This window comes from Natrix helvetica (genome assembly GCF_964273705.1).
Source record: "Natrix helvetica genome assembly, chromosome: 2".
NCBI lineage: Eukaryota > Metazoa > Chordata > Lepidosauria > Squamata > Natricidae > Natrix > Natrix helvetica.
In genome coordinates this window covers 162,434,690-162,448,912 of record NC_138552.1, presented here as the reverse complement: position 1 = coordinate 162,448,912, position 14,223 = coordinate 162,434,690, and the positions used below count along the sequence as shown (strand labels likewise).

Here is a 14,223-nt window from a genome sequence, read left to right as displayed (position 1 = left end):
TGAGTCTTCCTGTTGACGTTACTTTTTTTTTTGTTGTTGTTCTTGAAAGATGAATAGTGGAAGTGAGAGCACTGAACATGATACGTGTTCATTTAATCTGGAACAAAGAATAATAGAATATATTGTACATGTGTACATAATAGTACTTATTGTAAACTCAGGAATGGCAGCTTTGTCTCACTAGAAAGCAACAGAGAATCCTGCCAGTTTAGCTGCAAAATACAGAAGCAAAAGCTTCCCCCCCCCACCCTCAAGGGAAGCAGATTTGATACACCAAGGGAGTCTTAGTCCTGTTGGCTTTAGCATGGAATGGTAGCTCCATTTATACTTTAAACAAGCAGAGGTAAAGAGGCTATAAATATAACTGTCAACTCCATCCTGTTTGCTGTTTCAGTTCCTGAGTTCCTAAGCTTCTGTTACAGATCAGAAGAGCACGTTCCTGGGCAAACCATTTTGTCCGTCTATAAAATATTTACTACTTGTTTGCTGCCCTTCTTCCTCCCTAGTCCTTTGAATGAGATGCTAAATGAACTGGAAAGTGATGACCTCTTCCTCACCCCCTAAGAATTACATATCCCCATTTTATTCCTTGTCTGCAGAGTAACATTTTATGATTAATCTGTATTTTTTTAAGGTTCCACTTATATTATGAATACAAAAAAATCTGCCGGGGAAAATTTCTAACATTTTAATTCTTTGAATAATGATAGTATCTTCATATTATTTTTTTAATGTATTGAAGAAATAGAAGTGTTTAACAAGAAAAAAAATCTTTATATTTCTGAGCAATTTTCATTCTTTTTTTTTTATTCGCTCAAGTGGTGTTTCTTCTCTTAATTTTCTATACACATGTACAAACAGGTTTTTTCAGGTAACTTACAATATGCGCGCTGGCCATCTGGTCTTTCGATTTCTGGCATGCATGTGCGCACAAAGACCACCTTGCCAGCACACGTGCACATGTTGGAAACCGGGCGGCTGCTCTTCTGGTTTTTGGTGCTCCCGCATGCGTGAAGAACAGCTGGTGGGTGCAACAGAACCCAGAAAAGCAGTGGGCAATGGCTCCCATGCCCAGAGAGATAGCTCTGCGTGCCACTTCTCCCGTGCGCTGCTTGGAGAGTCCAAGCATGAGTTAATTCTGTCTGACTGCCCTGGACTGAATTGAAAACTTATTTTATTTATTTATTTATTTATTTATTTATTTCTTAGATTTTTAGACCGCCCCCTCTCCCAAAAAGGGAAACTTCTTTAGCCATGCCTCTGCTGCTGGCACTTCAGATGTTTTCAATTCAGTCTAGCCCAGTGGACGTGTTCTAAATTGGTTCCTATAAATTTATACCTTGGACTCTCCAATTAGACTCTATCAGCTTACAAAATTGCTCCATTGGACTTGATTGGGCAGCTTCGGTGAGAATTGCGATCCCGGCTCTTTAAATTTCCCTTCCAGTTCAACCGACGTGGCCCGGGCTCCGCTTGGGCACGCACAGTCATTTGGGAGGCTGCCAGCAGCGCAAAGGGGTCGATACCCCTCACGTCCAGCTTTCCTGCAAGCGCAGCGGTCAGTGGTGTGAGAACCCAACCGCTTGTGCTACTGTCTTCGTCCTGTTAACGTGGCAGTCTCCCTAAGCGGCTAGATCCTTGCATTGGCCATTTCTGCACAGTTCGAAGCGGCGGCCATTTTGAAAGGGTCTGTTTTCCCACCTTGCTTTCTGACGGCCATTTTGGTGACCTTACTCAGAGACACATTGCCGCTTGTGCTCTGGCAACTGCCCAGATATTCCCAAGCCCTGAAAAACACCACGGGGGTCTCTCCGCCCGGTTTCACCGGTGGGTTACTTCCCTGAGAACCAGGAGCCTCGGGCTGAGCTTGGCAGTGAGGTCTTGACTCCTTGGGGGGGGGGTATACTCCTGCCATACCACCTGCAGGGCGCCGGGAGTCGGTAGACTCGTGTCACATGGAACTTGCCAGGCAGTCCCTTTGCAGTGATTCCAGGTGATGAGTGAAGTGGGCCCTACAATGGCAAAAATAGCACCTGAAGCCTCAGACCAACCAGGGCCTTCATCTGGTAGGGAGTTTGCCAGGCAGGCCAGTAAGGCTGCCTAAGAGGCCCTCCGGGGGAAAGAAGCAAGATAAGATACAGGATAGGGTGGCCCTTATACGCCAGAAGGCGCTGAACAAACAATTTGAGAAGGCCCAGCGCAAATCAACTGCTGTCCCACTAGAATCCCCTTCGAGGGATCCTCCGAAGCCCCCGGCTCCAGTCATTGTACACAACCCCATGTCTGACAGGGACGAGGAGGGCCAGGAATTTTCATCAGATGAATCTCTAGCACTTGCTGGGTCCCCCGGGCCTTCCAATGATGAGAATGAGGACCTCTTCCATTGCTCAATAGAAGTGGAGGAGAAACCTTCCCCACCCAGACCTCTGGCCCCTCAACATCCCTTTCCCCAGGCCACCAAACAGGTCAGGATCAGGGACCGCTCTATCTGCAGAGATGCAGGATATGATAGCCAGGGCCATCTCCCAGGGCATTGCAGAGAGTCTGAAACAAAAAACCAAACGATCTCATAGGTCTAGCTGGTATCTAGCTAGATACCAGGGTGTCTCCTCAGCAGCTGGGCCATAGATCCCCATCTCCCCCCTCTTTGCTGGATAGCGAGGATTCAATGGTGGACGAGGATGACTTGCCTGAGCAGGAGTTCTCAGGGGATGAGAGTGTGGCCAACGACAAACTGGCCTTCACTGGCCTATTTAAACAAAATTCCTTCAAGACTATTCTGAGCAAGGCGAAAAAGGCTACCCGTCTGGGATCTCTGTTCCTGATCAGCCCACAGTAGAACCTAAGGATCACAGTGAGGGGCTCTTTGATGAGCCAGTTGTTCCTCAGGAGATTATACTGGTGCCCAAATTGTTTCTGAATGTGGTGCAGCCCCAGTGGGCTCAACCTGTTATACTAGCCATGCCTAGTAATAATGACAAGAAACTCTACACAGTGGATTCTGCCTTGGAGGATCTCTTAAGCTGCCCCAGGTAGACCCACCGGTGCAGGTTCTCACCTCCTCATCAGTTTTGCCGCCTGACCTCTTAGAGGGCTTGAAGGCTGAAGACTAGAGGTCTGAAAAGGCCTGTCACAAGACCCATCAAGCGGCTGCGTGGGCAATAAAGACTGCCACCTCTGCATCCTTCCTGTCTAGGGCATCTCTCCTGTGGCTTCGCCAGCTAGCCTCCAAACTCCCTGCAGGTGACACCAAAATGAAGCAGGAGTTAAATAAAATTATGGTGGCCATGGAATACATGGTGGACGCCACTCTTAAATTCTGCTAAGTTTGCTTCCAGGGCCCTAGCTTCTAATGTTACCACTAGGCGACTCCTGTGGCTACAGGAGGCCTTATGTGGCAAAAAAGATGGAGCTGAAGAGTTCCAGTTTCTTCGAAAAACAGTCCTTTTGTACCTCTGAACCAACCACTAGCGTCGTCCACCATCGGAGGCCGCCTGCAACTATTCCAGGACTGATGGGAGCAGACCATGTCAGACCAGTGGGTACTCCAAACAATCAGGCTGGGTCTGATACTAGAGTTCATTTCCCCTCCTCCTCGTCACTTCATACGTTGTCCCACCACATCCTCCCATGACAAGAGGTCCCTGATGGAGCAGGAGATCTAGCAGCTTCGGGAGATAAGGGCCATAGAGCCAGTGCCAGCAGGACAAGAAGAGTCAGGTTTTTACTTCATCCTGTTCCTGGTCCCGAAAAACTCGGGTGATGGTGGTGGAGGGGGATATTAAACCTAAAGAAGCTAAATTATCACCTAGCATACAAACATTTCAAAATGCAGTCCCTCCAGTCATTATTGGGCTGCATAAGACCAGGAGATCTACTAACATCAATAGATCTCCAAGAAGTGTGCCTTCACATCTCAGTTCGCAAGGCTCACTGCAGGTTCCTGAGATTCTGTTATGCAGGCCACCATTATCAGTACAGAGGTCTGCCATTCGGCCTGTCATCGGCCCCCAAGGACATTTACAAAGATTCTGGCAGCAGTGGTCGCATTCTGAGGTCATGCCCAGTACGACTTCAAGCGTACTTGGACGACATCCTCATCCAATCGTTATCCTGCCAACAAGCGGTCTGAGATCTTCGGGTGGCGATGAGACTTCTTCAAGACCACGGGTTCTCCGTCAACCTGGAGAAAAGCCACCTCCATCCCACCACCAGGTTGCTGCATCTCGGGGCCATCATAGACACTGTCACTTTCCATGTCTCCCTGTCTCAGGAACATGTCTCCAGCATCATACACCTGATACGCCAGGTCTGGACTTCACGGACTGTGCCCATTATTCTGCTGTCGAAACTCCTAGGCAAAATGATATCTTGCCTGACAATCGTACCGTGGGCGAGATTGCACTCGTGACAGCTGCAATGGTGCCTTCTGCCCCACCAACAGGCCAAAAACGGCAACTCTCTTGCCCCCGATTCTGGTCCCCTTCAAAGTTCGGCAATCCCTGCAGTGGTGGCAGTCTCCGGCACTCACCAAGGGCAGTCTCTTCCGCGAACCAGATCATCTAATTGTCACAGCTGATGCCAGCCTGTTCGGATGGGGGGCCCATCTCAACAACCAGGTCGCGCAAGGCAGGTGGTCCACAAGTGATCTCAAGCACAGCATAAGCTGGTTGGAGCTAAAAGCAGCGAGGTTAGCTCTTCTCCACATTCAGGGCCACCATGTCATGCTACTCATGGGCAATGTTCCCACCAAGGCGCATGTCAACTGCCAGGGGGGCACCCGGTGCAACACCTGGGAAAGTGGGCAGAGAAACACCTGTTGTCCCTTTGAGCGGAGCACATCTGTGGGGAAAGCAATGTTCAGGCAGAGTGGCTGAGCAGGGCCACGATCGATCACTCAGAGTGGCACCTCCACCCGGATCTCTTCTTCAAGATCACACAGAGGTCGGCCTGTTTGCCACCCCGGAGAACACTCACCTCCCTCGCTTCTTCTCCAGATTCAGATCCCCAAGGGCAGAAAGAGTCAACACCCTATGGGTGGAGGTGATTCTGGTAGTGCCATTCTGGTCCAGATGGGCTTGGTTTGCCGACCTCATGAGCCTGTCCATCGCCAGACTGTGGAGCATTCCTCTGGATGAGGTCTCTCTCAGCCAGGGGACTCTAGCCCATCCGGAGCCCCAGTGGCTACAATTAGCCATCTGGCACTTGAGAGGGACCTCCTAGAGAGTGAGAGACTCTCCACCAAGGTTATTCACACCATTCAAGCATCGCACTGGCCATCAACTACCAGAATATATGATGCCACCTGGTCAGCCTTTGTGATGTGGTGCATGACACAGCATATCGAGCCCGCTTCTGCTTCCATTCCACAAATATTGGATTTTTTACAGGAGGGGCTGGATCAGGAGTTGGTGGCAAACACACTTTGTCACTAGGTAGCCATACTGTCCACCATTCTGGCCTCCAGTGACCATCTTTCCCTGGCACGTCATCCCAGGGTTCGCAGCTTCCTAAAGGGAGCCACCAATTTGAGGCCACCGGTCGTTGATAGATACCCGACCTGGGATCTGAATACGGCACTCAGAGCTCTCACCGCTCCACCGTTTGAAGCCTTTAGATCCTGTGATTTAAAACACTTGTCTTTCAAAACTGCCTTTCTGATCGCCATCACCTCGGCATGAAGAATTTTGGAGATGGCGGCCCTGTCAGTCAGGGAGGACCTATGTCTCATACACCCAGACAGGGTTGTTCTCCATTTAGATCCTTCGTTTCTTCCTAAAGTCAACTCCTGTTTCCATCGGTGCCAGGAAGTCTTATTTCCGGACATCTGTCCTCACCAGAGACATCTCAGGGAACGCAGATGGCACAAGCTTGACATGCACAGAACCATCCACAGGTATATTAAATGCACTGCGTCGTTCAGGTAGTCAGAATCCCTTTTCATCTCTTTTCATTCGGCCACTATGGGATGTAAGGTCACCTCTGCCACCATTTGCCAATGGCTGCCGCCTGCATCGCTTATGCCTATGAGCTCCAGTCCAAACAGTTGCCGCGCCACATCACGGCCCACTCTACAAGGAGCGCTGCATCGACAGCTGCCTGGGCGACCCAAGCGCCCATAGAAGAAAACTGCAGAGCAGCCACATGGGCTTCACCGTCCCAGTTTGTGCAAAATTACAAATTGGACAAATTTGCATCAGTGGAGGCAGCATTTGGGTGACGTGTCCTTCAGGGTATTCATGCCGCTGAAGAGACTGTTAACTCAGTTGATCCTGGCCCTAGTGACATTTAGCTTGGGTATGTCCCATGCTTGGACTCTCCAAGCAGCGCACAGGAGAAGGAGCATTGGCTTACCTGAACGGTCTTTTCTGTGCGCTGTGGGAGAGTCCAAACCCGCCCTAGGGTCTCTCGCAGCCTTCAAATTTGTGACCCTTTTTTCTGTTATTTGACTTACCGGATTTATGTCCTAAGTGTACCAAAATGACTCGAGCTTATCATAAACAATACCGACATCAGACTCAGTGAATTGTAATTGACTTTATTTTCTGACGGACACCAAGGAACCGACATGAACAGACTTCAGGTCCACGCCTTCATAGAAAAAATTTGAAGTTCCAGCAGCAGAGGCGTGGCTAAAGAAGTTTTCAATTCAGTCCAGGGCAGTCAGACAGAATTAACCCATGCTTGGACTCTCCCACAGCGCACAGAGAAGACCGTTCAGGTAAGCCAACGCTCCTTCTGGCACACGTGCCATAAGCTCTTCCTCACGGGTATATGGTGTTCAGTTTAGTCTTTAGTGTTGGATATTAAATAAAGTAATGACATATATCAATATGTAGCAATAGCACTTAGACTTCTATACCTCTTCATAGTGCTTTTACAGTCCTTTTTAAATGGGTTACAACAGTGGGCCCCAACCTTTTTTCCATTGTGCATTTTGTAAATTACATTAAGCAGTGATGATGAATTTTCAGTGTTTTTTCCCACCAAGATAATTCAGAGGAATGTTACATATTATTGTGCAGAGTGAGATACCTAGACAAAGTGCATCCAGAATTATAAGACCATATTTTTATATTTTAGGAGTGTTGAATGTGACAAAGAGTTTTCATTGTTGCATAATAATATAGGAACAGCTTCTAAATTAAAGAAACAATTATTCTTGTGATTCTTTACAATCCATGGATATGGCATTAAGAATTCAACTCCCATGTCATACATTTATATAACTCATTTTTTATATATGGAGAACACTTTTGCTTTCTGCATATGGAGCAGTCAGTGATACCCTTCCCACGCCAGCGCGCGCCACACACACACACACAAACACAGCATTGGAATTGTTAGAATGGGATTTAAAATTGCTCTAAGACAGGGGTGTCAAACTCAAGGCCTGAGTGCCGGATGTGAGGGGGGGGGATGCTTAAATCTGGCCCGAGGGGCCGGCCTGGAAATAGCAAAAGCTATTTCTGGCAGCCAAAACAGGGCGTGCATTCATACTTTTACCTAGCTCTGCCTGCTTTATCATACACATTTTTTCCAAGAGCCGTGGTGGTGCAGTGGTTAGAATGCAGTACTGCAGACTACTTCTGCTGACTGACGGCTGCCTGCAATTTGGTAGTTCAAATCTCACCAGGCTCAAGGTTGACTCAGCCTTCCATCCTTCCGAGGTTGGAAAAATGAGGAGCCAAATTGTTGGGGGCAATAGGCTGACTCTGTAAACCATTTAGAAAGGGCTGTAAAGCACTGGGAAGTGCTATACAAGTCTAAGTGCTATTGCTATTGCTATTATGTCACATTCAGCTTATTTTTATATTGCTCCTGACATACCTCAGAAATGTTCCTTTTATTCTATGCAAGTTAGGACTTCTAATCTAAAGAATATCTTGCCGAAGAAACTAAACTTAATAAGGCACCAGACTAAAAAGTATGAGATTGTGAGTTCAAGTCTTGCCTTAGCCATGAAAGCCAGCTAAGTGACTATATGGTCGGTCACTTTCTCTCAGCCTAACCCACCTCACAGGATTGTTGTTGTCAGGAGAATAGGAGAAGAAAAGTGTGTTGGATACAGTATGTTCACCTCCTTGACTTATTTGTAAAAACAATAGAGACGGATTACAAATAAGTAAAATGCTGCTACCTAATCAGTGGTGGGATTCAAATTTTTTTACTACTGGTTCTGTGGGCGTGGCTTGTGGCCGTGGCATGAATTGGTGGACATGGCAGGGGAAGGATACTGTGAAATCTCCATTCCATCCACACTCCGGGGGAAGGTTACTGTAAAATCCCCATTTCTTCCCGATCAGCTGGGGTTCGGGAGGCAGAGAATAGATTTTGGGGGGGGGGGGGGCGGCAGTCAGATGTGGTTTTACCAGTTCTATGAACTACTCAAAATTTCTGCTACTGGTTCTCCAGAACTGGTCAGAACCTGCTGAATACCACCTCTGTACCCAATCCATCAACAAGGAGGCACATTCAGTGTCCTGAAACATATTCAGGATACAACTAATTTTCTGAACCTCACATATGGTATTATTTTCTTGCAGTAACTTTGAACAAAATCAGATATTAAAATCTTTTTGTTTGGACGTTCATATAGTACTTTATTAATCTTTACTTTTTAAAAATTAATTGGAGGGAAAAAAATCTATTACTATCTCACATTAATGACCAGATTTTATAAGTTGTCTTTTGAATGAAGTCTTTTACATATGGTGACATTTGCTCTTGAACTCAAATGTTTAAGAGCTTCAAACTAGTTTTGGCTTTTTGTTTCAGTTCGTAATGAGGCAAAGTTCAAATCTACACTGGGCCTTTTATTGCTAATATATATTATGTCATTTCTGCAGAATGCTGTTGGCATTCCAGTTTAGTGCTGAGGCTGTGATGTTTGCTTAAGAGGATTGGTGGCCAGAAATAAGCCTTAGTGTCTAATCAGACACAGGCCCAGCCTGGGAACAGAGCCACAACATTTATTGCGTATGCATTTCTCATAAGCAAAATGGCTACATCCTGAGGACCGGGTTGCAGGCTAAAAGATAATCAGGCTATTAGCAGAAAGTCTGTATCTCTATCTGGAAACATTTATATTCATGTCAGCCTAATGAGAAGGCAACATCTGTGTGCCGCTGTGAGGCATTCTGAACCAAATGGGGAATCTCTGTGGATGTGTCAGGACTGACAAAGAAGAAAAGAGTTTGGATCCTGCGAGAGCTCCTCTACGTCCTGCAAAACGGTCTCCTGGTAGGAAGTTCTTAGCGACAAGTTCTCAGAGGAAATGGGAAGAAAATCCCCCTGAAAACAGTAAGGAAAAAAGCGGAAAAGAAGAAAGCAAAACAAATAATTCTACAGAGGGAGATAAATCTGTTGCACAGAGGTTTCTGACGGAAAGAACTGACCGGTTTGTGAGTAGCAAAGATGCAGTTGATCTTCTTAAAACAGAGATCACCAGTGATCCATCCAACAGAGATGATGCTTATCAAAGAACTGTTGGTGAGGCCGAAGTGAAAGAAAAAACGCTGCTGAAAGAAATAGGGATAAACCCAGAAAAAAAGGAGGGGGAATATTTCTGTGATGGGATCCTAAGACAGTTAAACAGAGAACTGCTTCATTTGAAAATAAAGCCCAAGTCAAGCAGACACCCTGAAGATGATGCATTAAACAAAGATGATTTTAGAACTGTGGGGGATGCCTCAGAAAGGAAAAATAAATATAATTTGCATCTATTGGAATGTCATGCTCAGAAATGTTCACAGCAAGTATATCCTTATTCTGAAGCTTTGCCCTTTTCAGTGGAAAATGCAACTTCCACCATTTTACACAACAGGAGCAAGGTAAATATGCTACAGAATTAAACCAGTATAAAATGATAGGCAAAAATAGAAAATAACAAAAGACTTGATTATTTAATTTGGGTTAGCAAAACTTTTGTTGGCTCTTGCATGCTGAAAATTCCATCAAACTAAAAATCCGAATTGTGGTGTTTTGCTAAGATTTGGAATAATGGTTCCAATGAATTTTTTTAAAAATATTTTGAAAAATAACAACATAAATAATTTTGAGCAGGCCCCTCTTAAAAACAGTTATACCTTGAATACATTTCAACCAAATTGTGTGCACTGAGCTTATTGGATGTATTGTTTTACTTGAGGGAGTACAGTGTAAAAGCTGTGCATCCCAAATATGTGTAAGCTCTGAGGTGATTTTGGGTATGCTGTTGTTTATTCATCACGTTTTGGAACCACCCACCTCCCTCAGAGAGAATGAGAATAGAGTAGCAGGCAGAACTTTGCTATCATAAGTAACCTATATGTGAAAGGAAGAGTAGGGTTTTGGTTCCCCAATATGCATTTTTAAATGAGATAATTCCCCCCCCCTTAAATTTGTCAACAATATGCTAATGGTTAAGTTTTTTCCTTCCTGTAAAACTTCCATTTATTAAATAATATAAAATGAAAGGTTTTCTTCCTTTGAGGTAAACATAATAACATCAGCATTTTTTCTTCATATGCGTTCATTCAATTATTCTTGTACTGTTAGATTTTATACACAATACACTGAAGTGAATGTCCTTCGTGCAATAGTTATACATATCTAATTCCAAAGTGAAAAACATCCTATTCTTGTATAGATACAACAACAGCAACACAAAACCCCCTCACTTCTTCGGTCATACACATTTTTTGTTTCAAGCTATCTCTCTCTCTCTTTTAACATGATCTTTTCCTACAAGGTAAATACCTTGGGCCTTGGCCTTGGTAAATGGCCATTCCTTCTGTACTTTGCTCCAAAGATCTGAGCTGAATCATTTCCATGTGATTTAACCCTTGCCCAAGTGATATCTGAAACTGAATCCTATCTTGGGCTCAAGGGCAGCAGTGAATTAGTGCATTGTTTTCTGATGGAGTGATCAAAGGGCAAAGATTTATGAACTTGTTTAAATTACCCTTCATATACCTTTGAGTTGCAAAATGCTTGTCCCTTGTCAGCCATGCCCATTAATAACAGCATTTTCCTGGGGCAAGAGAAACTTTCTTTTCTTTTTTTTAATCCTTCTGCTTCAGGATAAATCAGAGGCGATTATAGAATTAGAATTGTGGAATGTAAAAATTGGAAGGAATCTTGGGGACACAAAACCCAACCCCCTGCCAAGTGCACACTTACACTTAACACACAGCATATCCCCAAGGGCGGCTTACCAGTTTCTGCGGAAAATGAGAATCCTTCTTCTCCCATTGTAATCTGCCACATTGGTGAATAGCTGTTGCCACTAGGAAGTGTTTCTCTGTGTTTCAAAGGTTTCTGTTTGACACTGCTATTCAACATATGAGCTATTATTGCTGTCCTCAAGGTTATAATTTAATCACCTGCCTCCCAGATTTCCATGGGACGTGGGGAACCCCCAAAACCCAACATTTCAAGTAGCTCATCTGAATCATGCTTGTTTAAAGAAAACAATATCCCTCTCATAGGCCTAGCTGCCATTAAGTAAGCCAGGAGAAAGATTATGTTAAAGAACCGGAAATAATGATATAAACTAGGATTGCTTATGCAAAAGAATTAGTTTTTAGTTTTGTTTCTGTTGTGACTTTTGATGAGTTGAAAGAGGGAAGAGAATTCAAGCATATCAGCAGAAAGCAAGGCTTTATTTTAATTTTACATCTAATCCAACCCATTGTTCGCAGACTTATTTCCTACTCTACCATAGGTCTCTGGGACTAAAAAGGGTGGGAAAAGAAAAGCTAGAGTTTTAATTCCTCCCCCAATTTCCCCTCCCCCATCCCTAACTTGGAGCATCATTTTGGATAGAGTGCAAAGAGGAAGGAATTCTAGAAGAAGAGAGTGATTGCTTTTTCCCCCTCTGTGAAGCAAAATGATCTCCTGGGATTCTGCCACATTTTCCATTTGCTGTTTGTCCTTAGTGGTGGAAGACCTGGTTTTAATTGCATGACGTTCTGATGAACATCCTCCATTGTATGAAAGGAGATGAAAGATGACCTCTGTGCATTGAAGACTGTTGTAGGGGTGAGGGAAAAGAGTAGTTTAAAGACATTTGGAAGTACAATCCACTTCATGAGCCTGGGCTTGGAGCCTTAGCAAATCTTTAGCAATTGCAATTTAAATTCAAATTCTCTTGTTTTGTTTAGGTTGCTGGTGCATGCCATTTGCATGAGTCAGGGCAGATGTAACTGACAGTCTTGAGAATTCTGCTGCTTCCAAAAGTCACTTTTGAAGAGGAAGCAATTGTGCACTGGTTCTGCTGTGTTGTTTCCAATATACACAGTTGTTGAAAGTCATTCAACTGTAAAGTAGGCCAAAGGTTTAGTCCATTTCTTATTGCACTGGGCAGTAACGAAGATACTTCCTTCAGTTCAGTTTTTGTCAGAATATAGGGGAATGGTTTTGAAGTTAACTGTATTAAAAAGGCACAAGGGAAAGGAAAATGTGATACATATTAGTAGCATACACTGTGATCTCGAGTACAGGTAATCCTCGACTTATGACCACAATTGAGCCCAAAATTCCTATGGCTAAGTGAGACATTTGTTAAGTGAGTTTTGCCCCATTTTACGTCCTTTTTTGCTGCAGTTGTTGAATCACTGCAGTTGTTATGTCCGGTATTTGGTCATTCTTCCTATGGCAAAGATTATGTATTTTCAAATATATGCTAGGGAGTGAGCAAGAGGAAATATTTTTGTTGTTATTGTTTTGATGTCTGTCAGAGGTTCAATCTCCCTGTGCATATAAAGGTAAAAAGTAAACCATCTTTAAGGGAAGTTTGATTTCTAATGACTTACTCATATAGTTTTCCTGGCACCAGAACAGAAATGATTTGTCCTTGTCTTTTGGGGGGTTGCTTTTGCAATTTGTCAATCTAGCCTTCAACCCTAACCTTCCTAGTAATCTCCCACTTAAATACTAACTTAATTTATTGGAGATCAACTGTAGTCTTCTAAGTGCTGTCACTTAGCAGATAAAAAGGTAAACCTTGAAAAAAAATTCTACTGTAAATTTTCTCCTGTTCTGTTAGCTGCTGCAGGCTGAAAGGCTTTGAAGTGATCTGGTTTTCCAAGGAGAAATCCTCCTGAATATTTTAAAGCAGTGAAATCTCTACAGACAAATGAACTTATTGCTTAGCTACATATTTCAGAATCTCTTTTTCTTTCATCTTCAAAGAACTTCATTTCAACCATTGAAAATTATAGGATTCTTACGCTATCATCAAAAGATGCTATAAAAACTTAGAGTGGGGGGAGTGGGGGGAGTGGTTCACACTGTTTTTTCTAAAAAGACAGGAAATTATTACCCAAAAATGTTTTTCTGCTTCATGTTAACATATATTGCTGGCACTGTTCCAATTGCCTTGCTCTCACAAGATAATGTTCCAGTCAATTTTTAGGCCTACCGTTTTTGTTCCTGTTTGCTTTTATACTTTAATGTATTTTATCTTAATTATGCTCTTAAATTATGTGACAAACAGTAAAAGGATTTCATTGTGTTTGCCTTCTGATGAATCATCAGTTTAGGGTCCATATGTTAATAATGATAAAAATGCATATACCATCTGACTCCTGGTGACTATCCACCCAGGGATAGTGTTGAATTAGTACATATCCTAGTACACTGTTACTCGTTTAGTGACCATCTCAATTAGTGACCGTTTGCAAATACAACACTAATAAAAAGTGATTAAAGAATTAATTTTCTGACTCGTGTACGAATTTACAACCAAATTTGGTGTACCTGACAACAACACATGCCAGAGTGGGAATAACCACAGAGAGTAACAATTTTATCTGAATGAGACGGACACAACCAGTGACCTTCACAGCATCTTTATCTTGATCTCTGCTGTGTTTTCTTAACAACAATTTCCCTAATGACCTGGTTGCCGGAACTTGGTTGCTAAATGAGGTGTATGTGTATACTGCAGAGCGGAGGCTCTTGAATCAATTCAGTTATATTACAAGGCTCCTTTCTAAAGTGGAGATGATGATACTATCCATTCAATTGTGTTGAACTATTGGTGATTCTATGGGCCAGGTGTCTCCATGCCTTCTGATCTTGCACTACTTCTTTAAGTTGTTCTGGGCTCTGGCTGGTGTCAGCTTTGATGGTGTCCAGCCATCTTTGTCAGCCAAAACCAAAATGGTTTCCTTTTACCATTAACACTTCCAAGCATAATTTTTTTCTCCAGTGAATCTTGCTGAGGTATCCATGCCA

At 43.8% G+C, this 14,223-nt stretch overlaps 1 protein-coding gene across 5 annotated transcripts in view; it reads left to right on the top strand.

Annotated features, from left to right (window-relative positions):
• LOC309386795 (dystonin-like) overlaps nucleotides 1-14,223 on the top strand; it is a gene marked incomplete at its 5' end in the record, with an annotated part of 348,938 nt that overhangs the window by 122,892 nt on the left and 211,823 nt on the right. The window lies entirely within an intron of this gene.